The sequence below is a fragment of the Manacus candei genome, unplaced genomic scaffold (genome assembly GCF_025592945.1).
Source record: "Manacus candei isolate 608988 ecotype Guabito, Panama unplaced genomic scaffold, ASM2559294v1 h1tg000061l, whole genome shotgun sequence".
Lineage (NCBI taxonomy): Eukaryota > Metazoa > Chordata > Aves > Passeriformes > Pipridae > Manacus > Manacus candei.
The window spans coordinates 1112354-1136004 of record NW_026138109.1 but is presented as its reverse complement, the minus strand read 5'-3'; the positions used below and the strand labels follow the sequence as shown (position 1 = coordinate 1136004).

Sequence of the window (23651 nt, the reverse complement as noted above, 5' to 3'; positions counted from 1 at the left end):
CTGACACAGTATCAGGGTGTTTCTGTAATAAGATGGAATTGCGGCAGGATGAAAGGGGGTATAGAGGCAAGAACACTTCCCCCTTAAAAACAATATTAATGCAGCTGCAGCATGCATGTTCTCAGGTATTTTTCTTTACATTTATCTATACATTTAAAAACCAAAATTCTTTCATTTTACTTCAGGAAGGAGAGAATTTTTCTCCTTCATACACAAATGCACATCTATCTACATAAAAACAACTTCTCACAGAGCTAAGAGGGAAAATTGTCTCCCTCCTACAATTTCCTTTTTCACCCTCAAATGTCATATGATACATAACACCTAGTTACTAGTACGTATAGAGTAATAAATGACTTCATAGAGTGTTGTATCAGAAGACATATGGAATGTTTGTAGTATTCCTAAAAAAATGCCAATTTTAGGATAGCCCACATACTTGAGCATTTGTTTCACTTTCATCTGCCAAAAAATGTAATAGGATGAGTGTTTGGTGCCTAGCATTATTTTTTGATTCTTATTTGTAACTGGAAATACTAAACATTTTATTAGGAGAAAATTTACTTGAAAATGTAACTTACGGAGAGAAGCAACTTCAGTGTTTTCACCACATCTGTTTCCTCTTATACAAGCCATACACAATATGTAGCAAATGGACAAAGGGAAATTAGACATCTAAAATCAAATATAACCACACCAGAGTGATCTAGTTAAATGAGACTGCATGTTGTAAATGTTTTTCCTCAGCTAATATTCTCAGTGTCTAAATTTCCCTCAATGAAACTACCTACTCGTGAACAGGGGTCCTTTAAAAGGATTTCCCATACACAAAATACAACCAAACTGTGAAACTCACTGCCACAGAATGCTATGGATGCCAGAAGTATAAATACGTTTACCAATTAATTTGAGAAATGCATGGAAGAAGCATCTTTTAAGTGGAAAGGTGTGAATGCAACACAACTAGGAAATCCCTAAAGACTACTGGAAGCTGGGAGAGGATAATGGCTGAGACATCACTGTGTGCCTACACTTGTACGATGGTACTGAGAGCTGACCATGGTCAGAAAGGGACACTTCGAAAAATGAGTCTTTGGTGTGACTCAGTGCAATTCATGTCTTGCAGATCCAAAGTAAAGCTTTTATCTGAAACACAATCTACTCTATTCCATTTCATGCTGTGTGTCATACATAGGTTTTTTATATATTAACTTAAACACAATGCTAATCAGAGCAATGAATTGTCTATTGAAGGCAATGTACAGACAACTACATGAACCTCGCTGTCACTCTGTATACTCGCATTTCACTAAGAGCAACTCTGTGTTGCTCACCTATGGACAACACTTTTATTAACAGGAATAAAACCAAATATATCGTATAGGAATACAAAGTGAGAGGAAAATGAAATGAGCATTAATGCAAATTAGTAAGAATGTTACAAAATTAAGAAAGTTGCTCTACATTTTCAACCATAAAATAGACTTCAAATATATTCCCCCATTTAAAGATAAACCACACTACATTGTCTTGCAAATCAAAAGATCTATACTGAATATTCACATAATGTGTTAATAAGATTTCAAAACAAATAATTATTTAGAATTACTTTTTAAATCCTTTCAACAAACAGAAGTCATCATTGTTACAATTCAAGTCCATGATGAGATGTTTCTGTAAATAAAAAGAATGTCCCATACTTTCTGAGTACAGTAAGTGATGCTAAAGTATCTAAGAAAATCATAAGTCTTTGGATGTGGCAGCACATAAAAACACTCAGTCCAAGAGCAAAGCACCCTAGATTATAGGCAATTCCTCTTACTCAACGGTGTCATACATCAGTTCCCTAAATAAGAGAATACAACTAGAATTTTCTGTGCCATATTTGAATAGAAATTAAAAGCAAGCTTTATAAAACGAGATTAAAAAATGCAATTATTTTTAAGCAAGAGGATTATGCTAGATGGTAGAAGGGGAGCACCATTTTGATTAACAATAAAATAGAATTCCTTTAAAAGAGCAAAAACTTAGCCAGAGCAATACCACACAGCAAATGTTCCTGTGGGGCTACACTCCTCACATGATCTAATGCAAATAAGGAAAAATATCAGGATAATGAAACAGACCTGGAAATCAGAATTTGTGACTTTGGTTTTCCAAATTTGATAAGGAAAAATAAAGTAAAATCTGAAAGACTAGAATGGCATTTAAAAGTCTGTCTCTTTCTCTTTAAACAAGGGAACCAACCAATTATATGATGACATTAAACAAAAATTAAAAAGAGATAGAAAATCATTAACGAAAATACTAACCCATGGACACCAATTGTAGATTTCTACTCATGCAAATTAACCACAAAAATTCCAAAAGGACCAGGAAGCTAAAACATCAAGAAGTACAAAAATCCCTGCACTTCAGTGGAGGATTGCAAGTTTAAGCCTATGGGGTACAGTGCATTTATGAGTGCTTTAGCAGAGAAGGAGGGAATGTTCCTCAGGTATAACGCACTAGTAATTAAGCTGCTACATGATGAGCATGGCAGCCTTTAGGTTTCTATAACATACCATTCTACCTTATATTATTAACATTACTTTGGTTAAAAACAATAGTAGTATGTGCTTTAACTTTGTACTCTGGATAGCTGCCTGTTGGACTTGACTTTCAGAGGCTTCCTGAGTGCAGGATATTCCACATCGTACAAAAGGCCATAAATAGCTTAAGCATCACTCAGAACTACCAAAAGATATCCACAGCTGAGCTACAAACTGAAGTGGAGGAACTCATGCAGACAATACAACCTTGGCAGTCAGCAAGGTGTAGACCTCCCAAACTTCCTGGTTGTTTTTCCTCTCACTTTGGGTATATAAAAAGGGGGAAAACAAGGCCTTTTTAAATTTACAGACTGATATTGGGTTTCTTAGCAGTCAGCCCTGTTTCAGTTATGGGAAGATTATTTTCACATGATGGATAACAGAAGTAAGCTGAATTTATGTAAAGCATTATGTAAGAGTCCAGACTAAATTGCAGCTTGTTTTCACCAACAACATGCTTGGGAATCAAACAGATTATAAACATTAAGAATAAAAAAAAAGAAAAAAAAGCCATGTGATTTTACTTAGGATCTCAGTAAGGAGTCAATGTGGGCCAAGAGGCTCACTTTGCAGGAGGTATCACTGCAATGATACCAAGGCACAGGATTGCTCACCATGTTCCTTGACCATATGTCCTCCAGGTTCTAGTTTTTCTAGCTTTGTTTGGTACCTGGGCATAAAATCTTAAGCAGATGGAAAATCTGCAATTGATAGAGATATTCAGGGACAATGAGGGTGGCATAAGAGCAAGTATTGATGTATTAATGGATCTCTGATATTACTAAGTTTACTAATCTTATGCACCAACGCGGAAACAAAAAGTCCCATTAACATAAGCAGTTGAGCAAAACTCCTGTTCTTATCACACAGTCTTAAAATGTTGTTAAGAATCCATGTATTTTCCCTCAAATATCTCCATGTCTTCTAACCTGTTACCATAATTTCCATGTGGCTTTTTCAGCACAGTTTAAAATCACAAATTTTGTGAATTATAAGCATTTTTCTAAATCACACCATAAAGAGATACCTCCATAAAGTAAGACGCTATTGTATTATAAAATACACTTTTGAAATAAAAAGTTTAGTTAGGACTCATTAGAAATGACCACCTCAATTTTTCAGGAGCACCCTTCAGGGTATGGAATTAGTGAGTACTCCTGTGGTAGTTTAGTCTAGGCCTTCCTTGGTGACCAGTTTGTAACCAAGGAAGTGCCCAGATTACCTGGTATTCCCTACAATTTTTATGTAAGCCGGACTATAAGAAGAAAGGAGGAGAGGCCTTCGTCCCTTTTTCCTTCTGGTGGCTTTGGAGGTGCAGGTTCCCTGCTGTTGAGTCTGTCCTGCTGGGGAGCGAGGCCTGGTTGGGCCTTGCTGACCTCGGGAGACGGAGGTTGCTGGCGATCGTTCCAGCGCAATTTCTGTTGTCCCAAGGAGAGTAGTAAAACATTCTTTTGCTAATTCTTTTAGTTGCTAGATCTTGGGCTATTGATTGTGTATATTTTACTTTGGTTTTGTTCCTTTTTTTTCCTTTCCCCTTCCCTTTTCCTTTTAAAATTGTACATATATTTCAATTGTATATAAATGTAATATAAGTGTAAGTATATTTATATATATATATTGCTTTAGCTGCCTCTCTCTTGTGAGATTTGGAGACTTGGCAGGGAGCCAGCTTCAAACCACCTCAACTCCTTATTTTAAAAGACTTGTTATTAGTTCTGTAGATCTAACCCTTGCTGTACCACTGTCAAGTGTTTTGGATGAGTAACATTTTGTGTGCTAATCCTATTCCCAGCAAAGGCAACTAGAAACTGTATTTCCCTGTCTGTACTATTTAGGTAACACTTATTTTGACCAACCTTTGAGAAGGAGAAATAAGTTACATTCATCAAATTATTTGAAAACTCAGAGCATTATAGAGAAATTTGTTAACAGAACTTGTGAAGAACACACCTTTGGTGAAAAAGGTATGGTATAATAAAAATCTAAATACAGTCTTCAGCTAACCAGAATGACTTTTCCTGTACTAGAAGGAGAAGTTGCGTGTTTCAGCAATCTCCTTTCTAAAGCCTTTTTATAACCATGAAGCATGTGGCTAAGAATCAATGCAGTGAGATCAGACTGAAGTTTATTGAGTTACACAGAGATCTCATTTATCTTTGGTTTTGGAAGGCAGGGTTAGGTAAGCTATATTTTCACATTAACATCTGTAGAGCATTCCAAAATCCTGGCATGGCCGATGACATGGAAGTTCCAGGTCCTATGATTTATTGTCCTCCAGTAGACATAAATTAGTCTGTATAGATGGAATCCTTTCACTTCAACTACAGTAGATAATGCAAAATAATGTTAGCTGACAAGTTTTTTTCTTCACTTGTTTTTTTGAAATTAATTTACGAGTCATTACAATTTTGTTCAGCATTAAACCTCTGTATGTGTATCCACAGACATTCTCCACTCATCCATTTGGCTGAAATCAAGACAAGAAACAGCTGAAGAGGTCCTACAGTGCATTTGCATATTACACCCCTGCATTCAACAGGCAAACCTACATCTAATAATAAATACTGAAGAGAACAGAATGAGTCCATGGGTGTCGATGGTGAGTTTGATCACAAAGCTTTACTGAAGCTCACAGTTAAGTGCTTTCATTGTTCAGTTCCTTTTATATATGGGTAGGATCTGACCTTTCCTTCAGACTGCCCAGCAGTGTTAAGTTTGTCTGATCAAATAATTTCACTGAAGCCTTCATCTGAAACTACAGATGAAACTATTCATAAGTATACATAACTAGCAATGACTTCTGTTCAATTAGATTTTTTATGTAGTGAGTTTAAAATTCAAATGGGAAAGAAAAAAGTATGAAAGAACACATTTATCAAAACTGAACTTTAGCATGGTGTTCCATGCAATCCAGGGAAATAAGACACAGCATTTTACTAACCAATTTTCCCAGCTGAGTTAAACATCAAAATACCTTCCCTTGTAGTTTACACAAAGGCCAGACACAGAGACAAATGTACAAAGTATGACATTAAACATACTGGAGTTATTAATGGAATAAATGCAGCAGTCAAAGGCTCTCTGAAGATAAAAGCATCACTCTTTCCCGTCTCCGGAACTTTGCCCAAATCACAGTCATATTTTCATATTTGTCAGGTTTTTTTCTCCCCTGTAATGAAAGGGTTTCCTTCATAATAGTAAATAAAAATTAAGTGTTCCTTCTGTGCTTCAAAGTAAAATGGTTTCAGTAATGATGCAGACAGTACAGTGTGCATCTTTCTAAGGAAAGATTTACTGCTCAATTTCAATTTAAAATTTTGTACTGCTTCAGGGTTAAAAATACTGTGACGTAATCATGCAGAAATCAATTTCTTACAAGTGAATTTGTTGCTTTTTCTAGTATCTAGTTCTGTGTTTGCGAAGGGTCACATTTACTAATTAATGCTCAGAATAAGAGGTTTTATTATGTAAACATATGTGCTTAAACCCAAGTTTTGCATAGTCAACACTAAAATAACCTTAAAAGCTTCAATGTAGAATGCTAACTAGACTTGGCCTTAAAATCCTTTCTGCAGGAGAAGTAACTGAGCTAGAAAGAACAGTTATGTCAATCGCTGATTTGACAGACTGACATTTACATCAGTTATGACAATTTCTGGTCTTACAGACAATCCACAGAGTTTCTGTACAAATTTCGGCTATTATTGCATTGAACTACAACCAAACTTTAAGCAAGATGTCTAGTCTAGCTTTAAAAATTGCAGAAGCTTCAACACAGGAGCAACTCACCGTGGAAAAAAGAGATACTCTATTTTTGAGCATCATGCTGACAATTTATCCCGGCCCATAACAAATTCAAGATGGTTTACATCCTCTGAGATCTAAACTCATTTAGATTACTTTGTGTTTGCTGAAGACTAAGTGGGCATGGACTATGATCATGAATGAGCTGACCTGTAGCAAGTTCATGTTCCATTGCAACTGTCCTTTTTTTTCCCCCCAAGCACTTATTGGAGCATGCAAAATTATTTCTGTATTTCACTCCCTCACATTCAAGATCCCCTTCTATTCAAAATATTTCACATGTTTACTTACAGGTGACAGTACAGTAATTTATGAATTGTTTATTTGAATTCACAAGGGATATAGCTTCTCATCTTAACTAATAGCAAGGGAAGGGATTTTGCTGTATCTCAAATCAGATATTCTCAACACTTGACTCTGAAAATCAGGTTCAAGATTGCTTAGAAATGCGGACAAAACCCATTAAAAAGTAATTGGACCAATGAAGACAATGCTTTCTTTAGCTGAATTAGGAACTGCAGTTACAGTGCTCAGTATTCAAAGCAAGCTTTGCTGCCACCACTGCCCAAGAAAGTCTGCTGTCTTAAGGCAAAGCTGAAGCATCAGGGAGAAGACAGAAATGCTAAAAACATCATATCGCTTCGTCTGTGCAATGTTTCATCTTACCACAATTGCTCATGCAGTGAAATAATATGCTTAAGTGGTATACTTCATTTTCTAACTAGCCTCTCTGATAAAAGAAAAAGGAAAAAAACCCCTGTGGCTAGCATACAGTAGACCTTCAAATCTCTTTTGGATTCCTTTTCCGCACACTGAAACAGTGAGCTATTTTCTGTCCTCCCACTCTCACCCAGAAGCAATGTCTGCCTGTCACTTAGATGCTCACGAGAGATATAAGTAGTAACAAGTTGTTGATTCCAATATTTAATTTATTGCCAAGAGTAGAAGCAATAAGCAAAATTCTGTTTGACTATGAGCAGTCAGCAAGTTAAATACCACCACAAACAAGCCTGTACTCTTTAAGTGTAACTTAACCACACCTTACAGCTCTTCTCCTTTATGGCAGCAAGCCCTCACACAATGAATGTCTAATGAAGCTGCAGTGTCTCTACACTGTCTTGGATATCTAGATCTCTTGCCATAACACAATTGAACTGTTTCTTGTCTGCTACATCTGCAATTCTTTTTATTATTAGCAAATTTGCAGTATACTTGGTGACACACTGTGACTGAGGCTATGTAAGGCAGTACACATGCATGCTTTTCTCTAGCACAAAACTTTTTTGAGGCCTGCAGTCTGACTCTCAAGTACAAGTGTGAAAAGACTTTCCAAGTCTACAAAGACTTGGAGAACATTACCCAGATGTGTTGTTAGAAGACCTGAAGGACATGTATTATGGATTTTCAAGGGACTTATCCACTGTTATGCACCTCTTTGGAGGTGTGAGGGAAGTGAAATGTCAACTATGCTCATAAGCTGGGACAATTTTTACAGTTACAAGTAATTATTTCTTTATAATTTCTTTCAAAGTCTCAAACAAAAGCTTAATTTTTAAATTGTTATTTTTTTACGTTTTCTAAAAGCTGCATCAGGTAATACATATTATTTTTGGTCTGAACTTGAGTGACATTTATTTTAATGTTCAAACACTTCCTGTTAGGTGTGTATTTCAATACTAAATGTACATTTTGGTAGTAAGCATAAAACGCCTGAGCTGAGGTTCCACAGAACCACAGTGCACTCTCTACAGTTCTCAATAACACGTTAAATAAAAGCTGGTTTTACAGCTCCCTGAACTAAAGCTAAGATTTTTAACTTTATTTGAAAAATAAATATATGAAAAACATGAATATGAGCAAATGTCTATCAAAAGTTTTCAATCTGTAGAAATTTCCTAGAGATTCAGAAGGAAGACAGATTCAGCATTGTAATGGCATACAACTGTCAGTATGGTTGTAGGAAAATGAATCCAAAGCCCATAAGATCTCTACAAGCACTTCTAATTCCTGCAATAAACTTAGTAAGATAAAAATAGGGCAATGAGAAAATTGAAGTACAATATTGATGGAGCATTGCCAGTCATTGCTTTCATTCAAATGGGGATGTTTTGTTTGAGCTCCTCCATTGCTCACTGCTAGAATAAACTGCCTAGACAAGTTCCAAGCCTGCAGGTGTTCCACAGGCCAAAGTCAATATTTTAAATACCACTCCAAGAATACCACCAGCATTATTAACTTACAATTTTATCATGTCTCAGGATATTTGCTGATTTATTTTTTTTTCACACCCCAGTTTCTGGAGTCATGCAATGACAAGAAAAACTCACCTGTTGTATTAAGTGAAAGCAGTTGTTGGAGATAAAGCCACTTAAATAAGTTCCTTACCAGCTCTGGGTTATGAAGGTGGGTTAAAACACAGTTCAATACAATGCATGTTGCAAACATCTAATCACAAGCAGACAAAAGAAGTCTGCACTAGACAGTGCTCCACTCTCAGTCTCCTATAAAAACACAGATGGTAAAATGTTTCTTTGGCCACTGATGCTACTTGATCATTGCCAACAGCTAGAAATCCAGTAGGCTTTGTAGCTCATGAATACTTCCACCAAATTTTCTGGTAGTTTCCCTTAAACTAGAACCAGTATTTTCTTTCTTTTCTTTTGACTGAGCTTCTGCCAACCAACTTACTTTTGTGCAGCAACCAGTTCTCCAAAATACAGTGACAGACTGCTCAGACCATCTTAAAAGAAAAAATCTTGTGTTGATAGGATTATGACAGCAACAAGCCTGTAGCTCTCTATTCCTGTTGGATTTTGATGCCAGGAGAGTTCCCCTAGGAGATAAGAACTTCTTTAAACTCCCTGGGGGAATGTTTTGCAGGAAAGGAACACTTCAAATCTGGTTTGTCCGCTGAACCAACAGTACTAAAAGTCTGTTTGAATGCTATAGCAAACACATGAAGTACAGCACAGGCAAGTAACTTTACCTTACAAATCATATCGTTTTCATTTCCTGAATTCATAACCACAGTGATGCAATAATGGAAACTTTTATATGTTTATAAGTTAGATGACCCACAATCATTCCCTACAGTAAGCACTAGTAATTTCTGACTATTAAAATAATTGTTATATTCTATTGCTACGGTTTGCTTAATGGGGGAGTTTTCTATTTCACATACCATATTACATAAGCAACAAGATTTCCTACCTTAGCCAACAGTACTGGATGTGACTAATTTCTAACATTCTTTTTGGAAGTCAAAATAAACATCCACTCAGTTTTCTTTGTTTGCCATCTCAACACTCTAAGCAGGCTGGCCTTCTCACCAATTCATGTTGGTTGTCCCTAATTAACTTTTTTTTCTTTTTAAAATGTTTGAATTACATCCAGTTAGATTATTTCCATTTAAACTCCCTTTCATCTAACATTAATCCCCAATTGTTGTATTTCATTTAAATGACAATCCCACGTTATAATTTAAATTAAACTTTCAATTAAAATAGACTGTTCAGATTTACAAAAAAAAGTCATTGATGTGGCGAATAATGATGGGAAAAATGGAGATACCCTCTTCAAAACTCTATATACAAAGTACTGTATTATAGGATCAGATCTTAAAACACTACCATGTCTGATCAAGAAAGTTAATATGTACAGCTATAGAATACTTAGAGGGATTGCTTTAGGATATTATTTTGTAATCCCTCACTTCTTCTTAAATTACCCTCCATCTCAGTATCTTGTGCTAGTTAGAGGTAGAAGTTAATTTGCTCTCTCAGCTTCTGCCATAGCTGCCTCACCTATGTAATTAGCAAAACTGCTGACAAGACACCTTGCAGATTTTCTCAAAGAGAGTTCCTCTGAAGGAAAACAAACCTGTCCTTCTGTAGAATAACACTCAAAGTAGCTGTGCAAGGTTGGTTTCTACTCTTCACACTGCTAACTAATACTTATGCATCTGCTTCACACCTTCAGTGCAGTAGCTGCTTTCCAGACACTTGAGAAGGGCAGCCTGTTATCTTTCAGACAGCAGATCAAACTAGATGTGCCATTTAAGCAAAATAACCACAGAATAGCTTGCTAAAAGTAACAACCGCACTGAGGCTCAACAGATGAGATGCAATGAAGAAATTCTGTCTATACAATCTGCTTCATCCATTTCTTTTCATAATTAATTTTAATCTTTGCATCCTATGTCTCATACTTAATTTGTTTAATTGGCTGAAGTCTAAAATGGCCTCCAGCTGTCTAGACCATTGAACTAGGAATGCAACCCTGCACTAGCTCAAAGTACACTGCCCCAATTTTTGCTCCTGGAGATTTATGTGAGCAGTTATTCACATTGCTTGTGAATAACTAGTTTGTCTAGTTTGTGTTTGCAAGGTACTTCCTGTTCTATTTGTTTTAATTGCCTACCTGTTATTCTACCAAAGCATTACCTGACTACCAGTGTATTTACCATAAATACACATCTGTTTTGCAAACAATTATGGGTTTTCTTGGTGTGGATCTTCTATCATTCTGTTCTTTCATTTGCTTACAAGGTATATTTTATAGTCTTCTATGACATTAATTATATTATTGTGTTTATTTGCTTCACTACAATGAAGTATTTATCTTTCCTCTCCCACATCATATTTTTTCTTTTTTACAGGTGCATGACCACATGGCATAAGAGCAGAAAGCTTCTGCATATTTGATCTTAACTTTCCCATACACAATCTCTGCTGGAAATTTTATGTGTTACATTTATTTTTCAGAGTCAGTTCTCTGTGGCACTTTAGTAAATAGTCATTTAACTTTTATGCCTAAGAACACTGTGATTTTAAAATACTCAGCATTACAGATTTTGATTTTCTTAATCAAAACACAATTTACCATAGCTCCTAAAGTTTCACTCATTGTTCTACTTTCTGACACAGGAGATACAATTGGGCTGTGTACTTGTGGTTTAGGGTGTATTAAGCCAACATTTTCATGGCTTCATTTCACAATGTACATTGTGAACCAATAGTTCCTTTGAAATGCCAGTCCCTAAACACTTAAAAAAGGTTTTGTGATAAGGATCTAAGTCAAATTAGTTGTCTCCTCTCTTTCCAGCAGAAAAGAGACTTGATGCGCTAAGAGACTTCATCTGTCTGACTCTATCTACCCAGTAATTTGGCAGAGGAGATGTGCTTTCAATATACTAAACTCTAAGTCTCATGAAAATCAACAAGTGTGCAGAGGACTGTAATCACATTAACTGACCCACTCTCTAAAAAAATGGAGCCCAGATCCAAACCTGAAATTGAAGAATCCACAGAGAGATGTAACAGTGTACACACTTTAACTACAGAAAAGTCCCAGATAATCCTCAGATCAACTGTAAGACTCAAGTCCCTCAGAAGTCCATACCTTATGGAACATCTCCTTCCAGAGTTTTTCTCATCTTCTCACTTTAATGTAGCACTGCAGATTGTGCATCTCACTTCTAGTTTCCAACTTTTTTGTCTGCTTATATATGTTGTTTAATAATTTGTAAGTTTATTTTCTTGCATTTCTACATCCATAGAGTCACCCTTTTGTATGACTCTCTTTCAGTTATTAAGCAGTAAAACCTCAATAAAGTTTTCAATAACTGTTCCTTCAGCTTGTTTTTATTCCTTTTGATGATATCTGCTAAATCTCTTTATATTCCCTTTCCCCACAACTCTCTACAGGTTAGGACTTTTGTTTTATCTGCATTTTAATACTTCTCAATTATATTTACCAGATTTAAAACCTATCTTTACATGTCCCAGAAAGCCCATCAAATTTTCTTCCAGATTATTCTTTCTATTTGATCCTTCCCACTCTTCCATTATCTCCATATATTGTCAACATCTTTTGGACAGTCTGTAAAGGGATTACTCACTTTCATGACATTGTTATTTCTACTTACTTAAAAGTACAAGCTTACCACGTCAGTTGTGCAATCCTCCCTCCCTTCAGTTTTAGTCATCTCTTTTTTCTTTCTTGGGCCTCTGTACAGAGTAATTTCCTCTTTACTTTTTACATATTCTCCTAATTTTTTCAGCAACAAAATTCAGACATTACCGTAAATAAAACTAACAAGACATGTCTCAAGTCTGCTCAGGAAAAAAAAGTCAACCTTGATCCAATATTGTATCCCTGTATAAGTTACTCTAGTGAGGGGAACACTAGACTATTTTAAGAGAAACTATTTTAAAAAGAAAGGGACTGCAAACATCCTGGCCCAAACAATGAAGACAAAGGTAAAAATCTAGGCACAATTCTGAACAGAATCAACTAAAATGCATAAGAAAACCCACATAATTTATACTTGATCATTAGTAACATCCAAGTACCTGTAGGGAAATTTCCAGAAATTTACCAATTACTCTCAGCGTGTGAGTCTTTAGGTACAATCAAGTTAATAAATAAGTTGGGAAAAAAAATTAAAAACCCAAAATCCCTCCAATCAACACAAAGATGACAGAGGACAAAGTGGCATCCAAAAATCCAAGTCTTTACCTTTGTATAAAAACATCAGGTTTTAGAAAACAGAAAATGTTTTTCAACTGTACAGAATTCCATAAGAAAAAAAAAATGGCAAAAAATTTAAAGTCTGAACACGGCATGGCAAAGCAGTCAATAAAATACAGACTACAAAACTCCATGTAATTTGCTACTATGTTTTTGTGATAATTAGGAATAATGAAGAAGTGAAAGTGGCAGACAGCAAGTATTTATCTCAGACTATAACGAATAATCATTTAAATTAAAACATTGTCAGAAAGAAGATATACCACTGAATCATTTTTAAAAACCCCTATATTGATAGTGTTTCTATTCACAGTATTTGGTTTGCTCAATAATTATATGTGTAATAGCATAGTCCTTCTCATGTACTGTTTCTTTCAAAGGAAGAAACTGAAGTCTCAATTTGCAACTATAATAGTAGCCCTAATTCATGTCTAAACATTAAGTCATTTAATATATAACAGATAGAAAATTTCTTGCTTGATTATATGGAAATAAAAAAGTGGTGAAACAGATTTATCTGGAGATTACTTAAAAGGGCAAGAAGTACATAATGTAAGATCTGTAGTCTGCAGATCTACTGGGGCACTTAAGCAAGAATGGAGAAAGGAGACCAGCATTTTAATGACATAGCTGGCAATGAGATATGAACTTCACAAGGTTTCAAGGTAATCAACAGAGAACAGAGTGAAAGAAGCTGCAGAAACTAAAGCTAGCATCCACAACAGTGCTCACATACTGAAAGAGATTGCCCATAGTATCAAAGCAAAAGCAGTTTCAGGACACAAAACATTGCTGGCATAGAAGTCCTTATAAGTCTGAATATTACTACCACATTTTGAATTTCCTTCAAATTAGGGGCTGACTCTCAGTGGCTGTTTTATAAGACTCAAAGCATTATTTAGTTTTGATAATGTTAATACATATTTTTAAGGCATCCCCATTCCTGGGGAAAAAATTGCCAAGTTTACTAGTAAGAACATCATCTGGGCTCTCTACCATATGGAAATACAGATCAAATCTAAATGGAGAGTCTGACTTTCTTCAGACATTTTCAGAGTCAGTCCTGAATGGTAACTAACCATTCCTGATTATGATGCTGAGTAGAACAGACAGAACTAAGAGCAAAAAATTTTATCAGCAAGCCTAGCACTAATAGAAATGTTCAGAATTGTGCATATTCTCAGGAGCTGAGAATTTTTTTTAGATTCAATGGGTATTTTCCAATTTAAATACCTGGCAATAACTTTAGACCTTTGTAGGCTTTACTTAAGCTACCACATACTTGGACCCAACACAGTACCCTTCTTTCTTTCCACCAATTTCTATTCAAAGCAAAAGTATAAACCAGTTTCCAAATACAAGATTAGAAGAAAACAATCTGCAGTAATTATCAGTAATTATTAGTAGAATTACTTTAGTGCAGCTCAAGATAATTTATTGCTATCAGTTTTGGTTGTTTTTTTCTGAAGAGATAAAAGTAGCCAGAAAATAAATATTATGCATTTGTCAATTAACAGAAGAACATAACCATCACTCCTCAGTCTTTACAGGGGACTGTTTTGCAAAAGCACTTTCTACAGCTGGACACAAAAAGGAGAGAATAACCCTTTATCTGCTAATACCATATCTTAGTTGAAAAATACACATCACAGTAACTCAAGGTGGTGGGTGTAGATTTTTTTCTACAGACAAATAATTCTTATCACCAACATGAGAAACTGAAATTTAGATCTAATTCCTAAATTCTATGACATATGTTTTTATTTTGAGTTTTCCCCCCATCCCTGATTCAAAGCACTGGCAAGAGAAATTGCATCAACAGATTTTTGGCACAGCCATGACAGATCCCACATTAAAACGAAAAAAAAAAAACAACAACCCCCAAACCTGTGTGTGATATTTTCTCTTTGAGATCAATGAAAGTCCAGCTATCAAAACACGACCTGTCAGACTTTCGATATTACTGAACTGAATACATAAACCCCCTGAAATGTTGACGTGCAGACTAAGACTGCAGCCCATGGATTTGAGGTTCAGAGAGATCATCAGATCACTGAATTTTACAATCTGTGTAACACACACAAGTCATTCCAGGTGACATTTCATGTAATCACTACAACGACTGGTAACTCATGGACCCCATTCACTAAGGATTCAAGGAACTGGAGCTAAAGGAAATACACAGCACTCCAGTTTCTCAGAAGTACAATCAGATACTATGCAAAGTGTTAGGCATAGGAAGGCTGGAAGAGAAAATACAGAGAAGATGGTAGCAAAGTACTGTAGTTAACGTTAGCATCTCAAGTCAGCTTACAGTACAAACACACATAAAGCCATATTTCATGTTACCATGGGAACAACCACCAGATTAGAAAATTTTGACCAGATTTACTTTTTTGTTTGAAAGGAGGAAAAAAATCCAATGACTGTCATGAATCCCCTGGTGTATTCTTTATATAAGCAGCAAGTCATGTCAGAAAACACATTTAAAGTATGAGGTGTGCATATGAATAACCTGTACCTTTATCCCAAAATAGTTAGCCTGACCCATAAGAGAGTGGTTTAGTTTCTCAAACAAACTGTTATTGTATCACAAGTGAAGAAAAGGGAGAAATGAGCACGTGGAGGCCTCTTTCAGCGCACACACACAAACTCGAAAACCTTTGAGCTACAAGGAAAGCAGACTAGGATAAAAGGCATATCTGAGAACAGTGTTCTGCATGTAGATGGCTTCTTACATTAGCTGAAATGATGTCTGGGATCACCAGCAAGCTGCTGACTAGTAAAGGAAAAAAAGAGAAGGTGCTCAATCTGATGTCCTCTTCTGAGCACACAGTTGCTTCACTGCAACATTTCTCAGGCTTGGTGGAAGCACATGGTTTTTAGCTCATCTGATTATACAATCACCCCAGGAGCCAAATACTAGGTATGCTTCCAGGGTCCAAACAATGAAAACCAGAAAGATGTGAAGAACTGTGTTTGTCACATCACCCCAACATACAGATTTACAACACCAAGAAAAAAACCCCAGTCATCCTGGTTAAGTTTTAGCTTTTTTAGAATATCACAAAATAAATTCTTAAGCCTTTCTAACACTCTCTAGGTAATTTTGAACACTTTTGTGATCCCATCAGGGCCTGTGACATCAGCTAAGTGTGCTTGCACTGTGCCAACCAATGTGCCAATGGTCACAGATTTGTAAACTGTTCAGAAATTTTCTTTGTGAAAAAAATACCCAAATCATTTTTATTCACATCAAGCAACTCAAAATTGTTGCAACATCCCATTTTCTGATGAGGATTGAAAATTACAATGTTGATACTCAGGCAGTATCTTAACCTCAAGTTTTAAGCTCTGAGTTTATCAAAGTGCTGTAAGAGCACTTCTGTCAGTTGTCCAGCTTGAAATTCTTCATGTCTCTCTCAGTTCTGGACATGTTTTTCTCTTCTTTCATAGGGTTTAAAAGAAGGGTAGATAAAAGAAATGGAAGTTGCAAAAGAAACACAGGTGGACTAGTGGACAGGTAATCATATTTACAAATAACACTGATAATTAGATTTTAAGTCCTGACTAACACATAGTTAGATATCTCTCATTTATTTGCATATTTCACAGCTACTTTACATTTAGTAAGGGCAAGAAATCTAAGCAAGCACATAGACAAGTAGATACATAAATGAATATCTGCACTATGTTCAGGGGTGTAAGACGTAGGTGATCAAGCATAATTATATTTTCAGCATGCCTAATGAAGTGTCTATCATGATAAAAGGAGAGAAAAAACCCTCTTACCTTGACAAAATTAATCCTGCAAAATGATAATTAGCAATAAAAAACTCTTCTGAGCAAATTTACACTTAAGGCAAAGGGACAAGACTGAAAATTTATTTTCAATACTATGAAATTAGTCTTTTTTTTTAAAAAGGGCTATAATATGAGCAACACTTCTACCTGATAGTATGTAGAAAGTAATTCCAGAAATAGTTGAATGGCTCCTTCTTCCTGTACCATGATTCTTAAACCAGATTTACTCCACTTGCACTCGTGAGCTTAAATTCCAATAATTCATTTTCTATGTTCTGTCATGAAGTACTAGCCCACTGAAACAAAAACTTCAATATGAGCGTTACTATCAAAGAGACTGGGATAACTTATGTTCAAAAAGGTAAAACCGGAGACATAAAGATGAAGGTACCGCTAATTCAAACTCAGGTTGGAATTTGACAGCTTCAGTGTGATCTTTTATTGCTGTCACTCAAACAGAGAACTTGCACTTTGCAAAGAGTCCTTTGGAAACTGTGTTAAGTGACCAACCTTTGGTAGCACAAATGTAAGGTAGGTTTGTATTGATACTATAGAGTTAACAGGAAAAGCAATAAAAATAAAAACATATCTTTTATTACAAGGCAAGCAGATGCAACACTGAGTATACACAAGGAATAGATCTGTTGAGTAAGGTGACATTTTACATAGTCACTTTTCAAAGAAGAACTACATTTTAAGGGCTTTTGCATATGTTTTACCTAGAGACCTCTGTGATGATGTGCCAATATCAACTTCCCTTTCTCTTTAGTTGCCAATTTTATTTGACTTCTTTCTTCAGATATGTGCCAACCAGTTTCAACTTGTTTAACAACATTTTTTTAAAATCAGCTGCCTTGATGGAATGTTGAACTGATGCATGTGTGGGTGTGTTTATAATGCATGCAAAAATACATTAAAGTAATGAAAAGGGTCTTGCTTAATCCTACAAAAGTAAAAAAATTAAGCACAAAGACCAAATACTGAAGCAGACACCTCTTTACATATCGTAATACCTTACCAAAAAAACCTGCCTAACTTGCATACAAAGTGCTGTGGAGTGTTCTGTTCATTTAATACAGCTGTGGTTTATATGGCTGAACTGCAAAACTAATAGAATATCACAAGCCCTGTTATTCTTTAATGGAAGGACTTGGATTTGCAAAATATTTTACCCTCAAATATCATAATATGCAATAAAATTATGCAACGTAATATTTTTATTATTATATACATTTGATTCTGCATTAAAGAGAAATTCTTTGTAGTCAAATTATTTAATAAAATGCTGATGACATGAGCATAATAAGCAAAACAATAAGACTAGGATGTCAGATGTGGATATAGTATTTATGAAACCAAAGCTGCATCCTGATCTGGGGAAGAATTAAGGTTTCCTAATTAAGTCAGCTTCAGGCACAAAAGCTTTCCTGTTTCAGGCCCAAACCTCTAGGTTGTCATAAGTAGCAATCAGAAATCCTTCAGGAAATTTCAGTTGCGTTATTTGACCTTTATGTTACATTGTGGCTGAAAAGATCTATAGGATGAGAACTGACACATAAACCTAATGAAAGAGACAAGGTCCTAACAGTTCACATCGCCACCTTACACTGGTGATCACACTAACTAAATCCTCATACCTATGATATACACTGTTTTGTACTGCCTAGAGGCACTCCCAGGAGTTTGATAAATCATTAAAAAACAAATCATAGAATAATAGAAAGTTTTCAGTTGGAAGGGACCTTAAAGATTATCTCATTCCAATCCCTCTGCAACAGACCACAGACACCTTCCACTAGACTATGTTGCGCAAAGGTGTTGCTTCTGAAAGCCTCCATGCTTCATTGGATTTATTTTTGACTACTGATAAAATGCCAGATTCTTCTTGTTCATATCAAGAGAGAGAGCAAATAGAGTTAATGGGAAATTTTGCAGAAAACTTATGTTACAGTTCTAACAGTCACTTTAGGATACCTCGATGATCAGCATCACTTTCATAAAGAGCAGCTATTTGTGCAAGTTCTATCTTGTGTTTAGGCGTGACTTCTAGTCTGCTAGCACAGTAAAAAGTTGGTTTACTAAAGGAAGTGGAAACACACGGAGGGCTTTTTTTCTTCCTCGTATAAAAAGAACTGTTCAGAAGAAACTTCTCTCTCTTCCAGGTCTCATTGTGCCATGTCTCTGTCATCTGAATATTTTCACTATCTCTAAAGCATGGTCAGATGCTTTTGATCATCTCTAATGTCTCTGATTTCTACACTTTCCTCCAAAACATCTTCTGCAGCAGGTCTCTCAAAGAAACAATACAAATTTATAATTTTGTTTAGTTTTGGATTGTTTGTTGCTTTAAGCATATTGCTCTCATTTTCTCAGGAACAGTGAACAAAAAAAGGCACTGACAGTATCTGCCTGGTCTTAATTTTTGGCCAATCACCACTGACTTCATCTGCCTGAACTGTTTAATGATTTTCTGAGGAGGGGAGAGCAGTAGAGTCCTGCTTTTTTTAATCAGTCCTTGATTTTTTTTCATTATGAGAGAGGAATTAATTTGCTTAAACTTTTTTGATAAGTTGAAAGTAGCTTGTATCAAAGACATTTTAAGAGTCCTCCAACTCAGTAATTCTGCTTGCCTCTGCCTGCCTCACTAAAACTGAGTTTGTGGGGAATAAATGATGTTTAAGCTTGTCTAAACCTGATGGAAGACATATGGGTAAAAGAAAATGGTAGTCTGTGGAAATTTTTTTTCATTTTTCTCTTGTTGGCACTGTTTGCCTTTTACTGTCATTCACTCAATGGTGGATCCAAAAAGCAGTAACTTGAGATTTTACTCGTGCGCTACTTCAGCAGAAGTTCTTGCCCATGGAGTTCATAGAAAGGTCTCAGGGGATATAAACCAACTAGCAGTTCATCCAGATTGGTCCTTTTTGTCTACATATGTTCCTTCTTGTCATGGGTCGAATCATGGGTCATCTACCACCACCACCTGCGTCTCCTAGAACGCTTCCATCAACGCTGCCTCCATACAATCCTAAACATCCACTGGTCAGATTATGTGACCAATACATCTGTTCTAGAGCAAGTCACAAGTATTGAGGCCATGTTGCTGAGAACACAGCTGCGTTGGGCAGGGCACGTCTCCAGGGTGAAGGACCACCACCTCCTAAGATCCTGCTTTATGGTGAACTTGCCACCATAGAGGATCCGCAAGAGAGGAGCCCCGAAGAAAAGATACAAGGACTCCCTGAAACAACATCTCAGCCTTGACCATATTGATGAACATAACTGGTCTACTCTGGCCTCCAATTGGGAGGTCTGGAGACACACCATCTATAACGCTGCTGCTTCCTTTGAGAACGCACGCAGGATCACTCTTGAGGAGAAAAGACAACGCAGAAAGAACCGTGTCTTGTGGAATATACCACCTAAGGAGTCCTTCTGCTGTGCCTTTTGCAATTGGACATGTCTATCTCGTATTGGCCTCTTTAGCCACCAGCGTGCTTGTAACAAACGTGGATAGAGCCTTCCTAAATCTTCGTTTGCGAAGCCTAGCCATGACATGACATGTTCCTTCTTGTAAAATATAGAAAGTTCCCTCCAACAATCTGTAGTAATTGCAGACGCTGACCTAACAAGCTGAAAATATAATGCGCTAACAAATGAAGTGTTAGTCATAAAAAGTTGTCTATGCTCATCTGTTAGAGCAGTAAGGCTCCATGGACTGTTATTTTTAAACACCTGAATACTCAAAAAGTCATCCTATAGCTTAAAACCAAGAGGAATTCCTGCAATATTATACACCTATTCAGATTCCATGCATTCTTTGACATATTGTCTTTACCGATGCAGGATTGATCTTTTATGGGTCTGCTTATATGAAGTTTGGTAAACTTCAGCCATACTTGATGACTGTGGCTGCATAAGCCTCCCCTTTGGCATTGCAGATCTTGTACCCACCTGCAGGAACAACCAACCTATTAGGCACTGGCCCACCAGCATACTCCTCAAAAATGGAATTGTAGGTGCCCATTAACCATGAAACAAACACCAGATTTGTGATCTGAGGGGAGTTAACTCTTACCTGACTTTTGCCCAATATTCAAAATTTTCATGCCAATTTGACTACTTGAATCTCAGTATCTCGAGCAGAATATTTTCTGCATCCTTCCAGCATGCAAGGGGACATACCCATTTGATGTAAAAGCATTCAAACAAAGAACTTTGTCACCACAGTTATAATTTAATTTAAATCAATTGCAAAGCTTCACAGAGAAAACCACTCTCTTCTAATAAATACAGTAGACTAACACTAAAATGGTTTTTGTTGTGTAAGACGTAGTGCCACAGGTATTAGAGGATAGCACTGCCATCTCACAAAGCAATTCTCCTTTATGTTACTTCATTGTAACTTGATAAAAAAGTACTTCACCATCCCAGTTTAAAATGTATTCCTCTGATAATTATGTTTCTTTGTCAAGCAGTGTGACCACTCACCCATGCTAAGAGTAACTGAAGTTGTGATCAACCTCTGTGACAGTATCACGTGCAGCCTCTAAGGCATTTCACCCAATATCACTATCTAATCCTTACCCAAATCAATACTTAGTTATGACTATTTTACCAGCATTTCTGTAAAGGATACAGCTATAATGAAAAAAAAAGAGCCCATATGTAAAAATTAAAAACACATTTGATATAACAGGGTGGAAGGTTTAATATAGATTCCACTTCTGTTAATGCCAGAGTTAAATTTATATCAGAGCTATCAAAGCTATCAATATGTGAAGAAGTTAATGAAACCCATTTTTTTATTTGTTTAGCACAATGAATTGGAATGAATGAATTGACATTGAATTGGTCAGTTTCTTTTTTATAATCACGGATTTCGCATAATCACATTTTTTGTTTGCAAGAGTGTGAAATACTTATGTCAATGTATGCTTAACATTATGTTACATAAAAAGAAGACCCATGCAAAAAGGAGGGAAATAAAATTCTCAATTATTTCACACCATGCAATCCACTTTTTCTAATTTATATGCCTGCCTTCAAAATACTTAGCTTATGTTCTAAGTTAAATGAGCAAAGCCAGATGTATTAAGGTCTTACTTTACATTTAGTTCTGTGTAACTCAGAAATGAGGTCAGGCATCAGTAACTTGCTTTCTGTTAATGAACGTACAACTCTTCCCACTTTCTTCCATGGACATCTTATTTTCATTCTTGAAAATCAAAAAAACACTTTCAGTTCCAGGAGAATACACTAAGCACTTGGAGGGTATCGGTCAGGTGTCTAAAGCAATATAGTTATTTTTAAAAACTCTAGTCACTGTTATTCAAGGATTTTTTTATCAAAGTAGTAAATACGCTGAACAACAGAGTGAATACTTCAAGGTCACAGAAAAAAGAGCTGCATGATGTATTTGCTAAAAAAGGAAATATTTGAGAGAGTTAGGGGAGAAGAACCTCCAGAGAGAATAGGAGTCAACAACAGATGGTAGATAAAGGAGGAAATAATCCATAAAACCTATCTGCATAAGCAAAACAAGAAATACTTTTTCCTGCAGAAGCCCAAAGCATTCTTCCTACTAGACAAAACATTGGTCTTTTAGCTGTGGTGAAAAATTAACAAAACTAAACCAAACAAAACAAACCTGACACCAAGGCACTAAGTACAACCTGAATTCAGAGCCCATCCCGCAAGTAGCACATGTTTAAAAGAAAAAGCCTGCTTTGTGCTGAACAACAGTATCTTGGAAACATATCCTCAAAGTTAGAGTCAAACAATAAAATTTTATTAGAAAGCCTTTACCCATCTCTTTGCAAAAGTGACTGATAACTGGAAAAGTTGTGGAAAGTGTCAAGTGGCTAGCAGTGACGTGAGCAGAAACAAAAATGGTGACACCAGGACCTGATCAACCAACCCTTTGCTGTGCTGCAGATTTGAGTAATAAGAAAGAAATGTTCCCTAAACTTTCATCAAGATACTACTACTAACCAACCACTCTATGCCATTTCAATTAAGGAAATCAAAATAAATTATCAAATATCTACTATTTGATAATTTAGGAAATATAAGTTTCAGGACAATAGTAAGCGAAGTTTTAAAGTCCTACTCCTATTTTTCATTGACAGTTTAGCTAAGTATAAAGCAGTATATTTTTAATTAAAGAAATGTTCTTTGGTTTTCAAAGACAGACAATATAATTTCAGGAGGCTGAAAACCTAACTCAAAATGATCATTCCTTTATGTTTTAAGTAGCGGATTAAAAGAGCATCCACACAATGATAGGAGCACTTCCTTTTTAAGGAAAGTCCATGGCCTGAGGCAAAGAGGGGTGAGAAATTACAGGTCAGGAGGGGGAGCACAGGAGAGGGGGTGAATTGCAACTGCCTGGCTGCAACCACAGAGATACCCGGGGGGCTCTGCAGTTGCCCCTGGGGAAGGCAGTGGCACACAGCAAATATTATCCTCGTCAAGGTGGAAGACCAGGACATCTGGGGTAAAGTTGTCACAAAAATGAGATAAAGCTGGTAAGTAAAAATTACATAGGATAACCATGGAGTGGCAGAGCGTCCCTAGCTTTCCCAGGACCAATGCAGGGATACATTGAAGTGAAAGTGGATGATAAACATAGCTCAAAGGAGAAATGCATCTCTCCTCTGTTCAGCTTTCAGTTAAAGCTTGAAGGCAGGTATGGCCTGCTCTGCTCTGCGCTGTGATGGTCTAACCTTGAATATTGTATGCAGTTTTGGACACCACAATATAAAAAAGACGTTAAGCTATTAGAAAGCATCCAAAGGAGAGCTACAAAGATGGTAAAGGGTCTCCAGGGGAAGCCTTATGAGCAGTGGCTGAGGTCATTTGGTCTGTTTGGCCTGGAGGAGACTGAGGAGAGACCTAATTGCAGTCCACAAATTCCCT

General features: G+C 36.3%; 1 protein-coding gene and 1 long non-coding RNA gene across 3 annotated transcripts in view; one reads left to right on the top strand and one right to left on the bottom strand.

Annotated features, from left to right (window-relative positions):
• Nucleotides 1-23651, bottom strand: part of ARL15 (ADP ribosylation factor like GTPase 15) — a 234636-nt gene that overhangs the window by 42003 nt on the left and 168982 nt on the right. The window lies entirely within an intron of this gene.
• Nucleotides 3701-21889, top strand: LOC127478735 (uncharacterized). Its single transcript, XR_007907300.1, has 3 exons — nt 3701-4555; nt 5036-5190; nt 11499-21889. It is a non-coding gene; the product is annotated as an uncharacterized LOC127478735 (long non-coding RNA).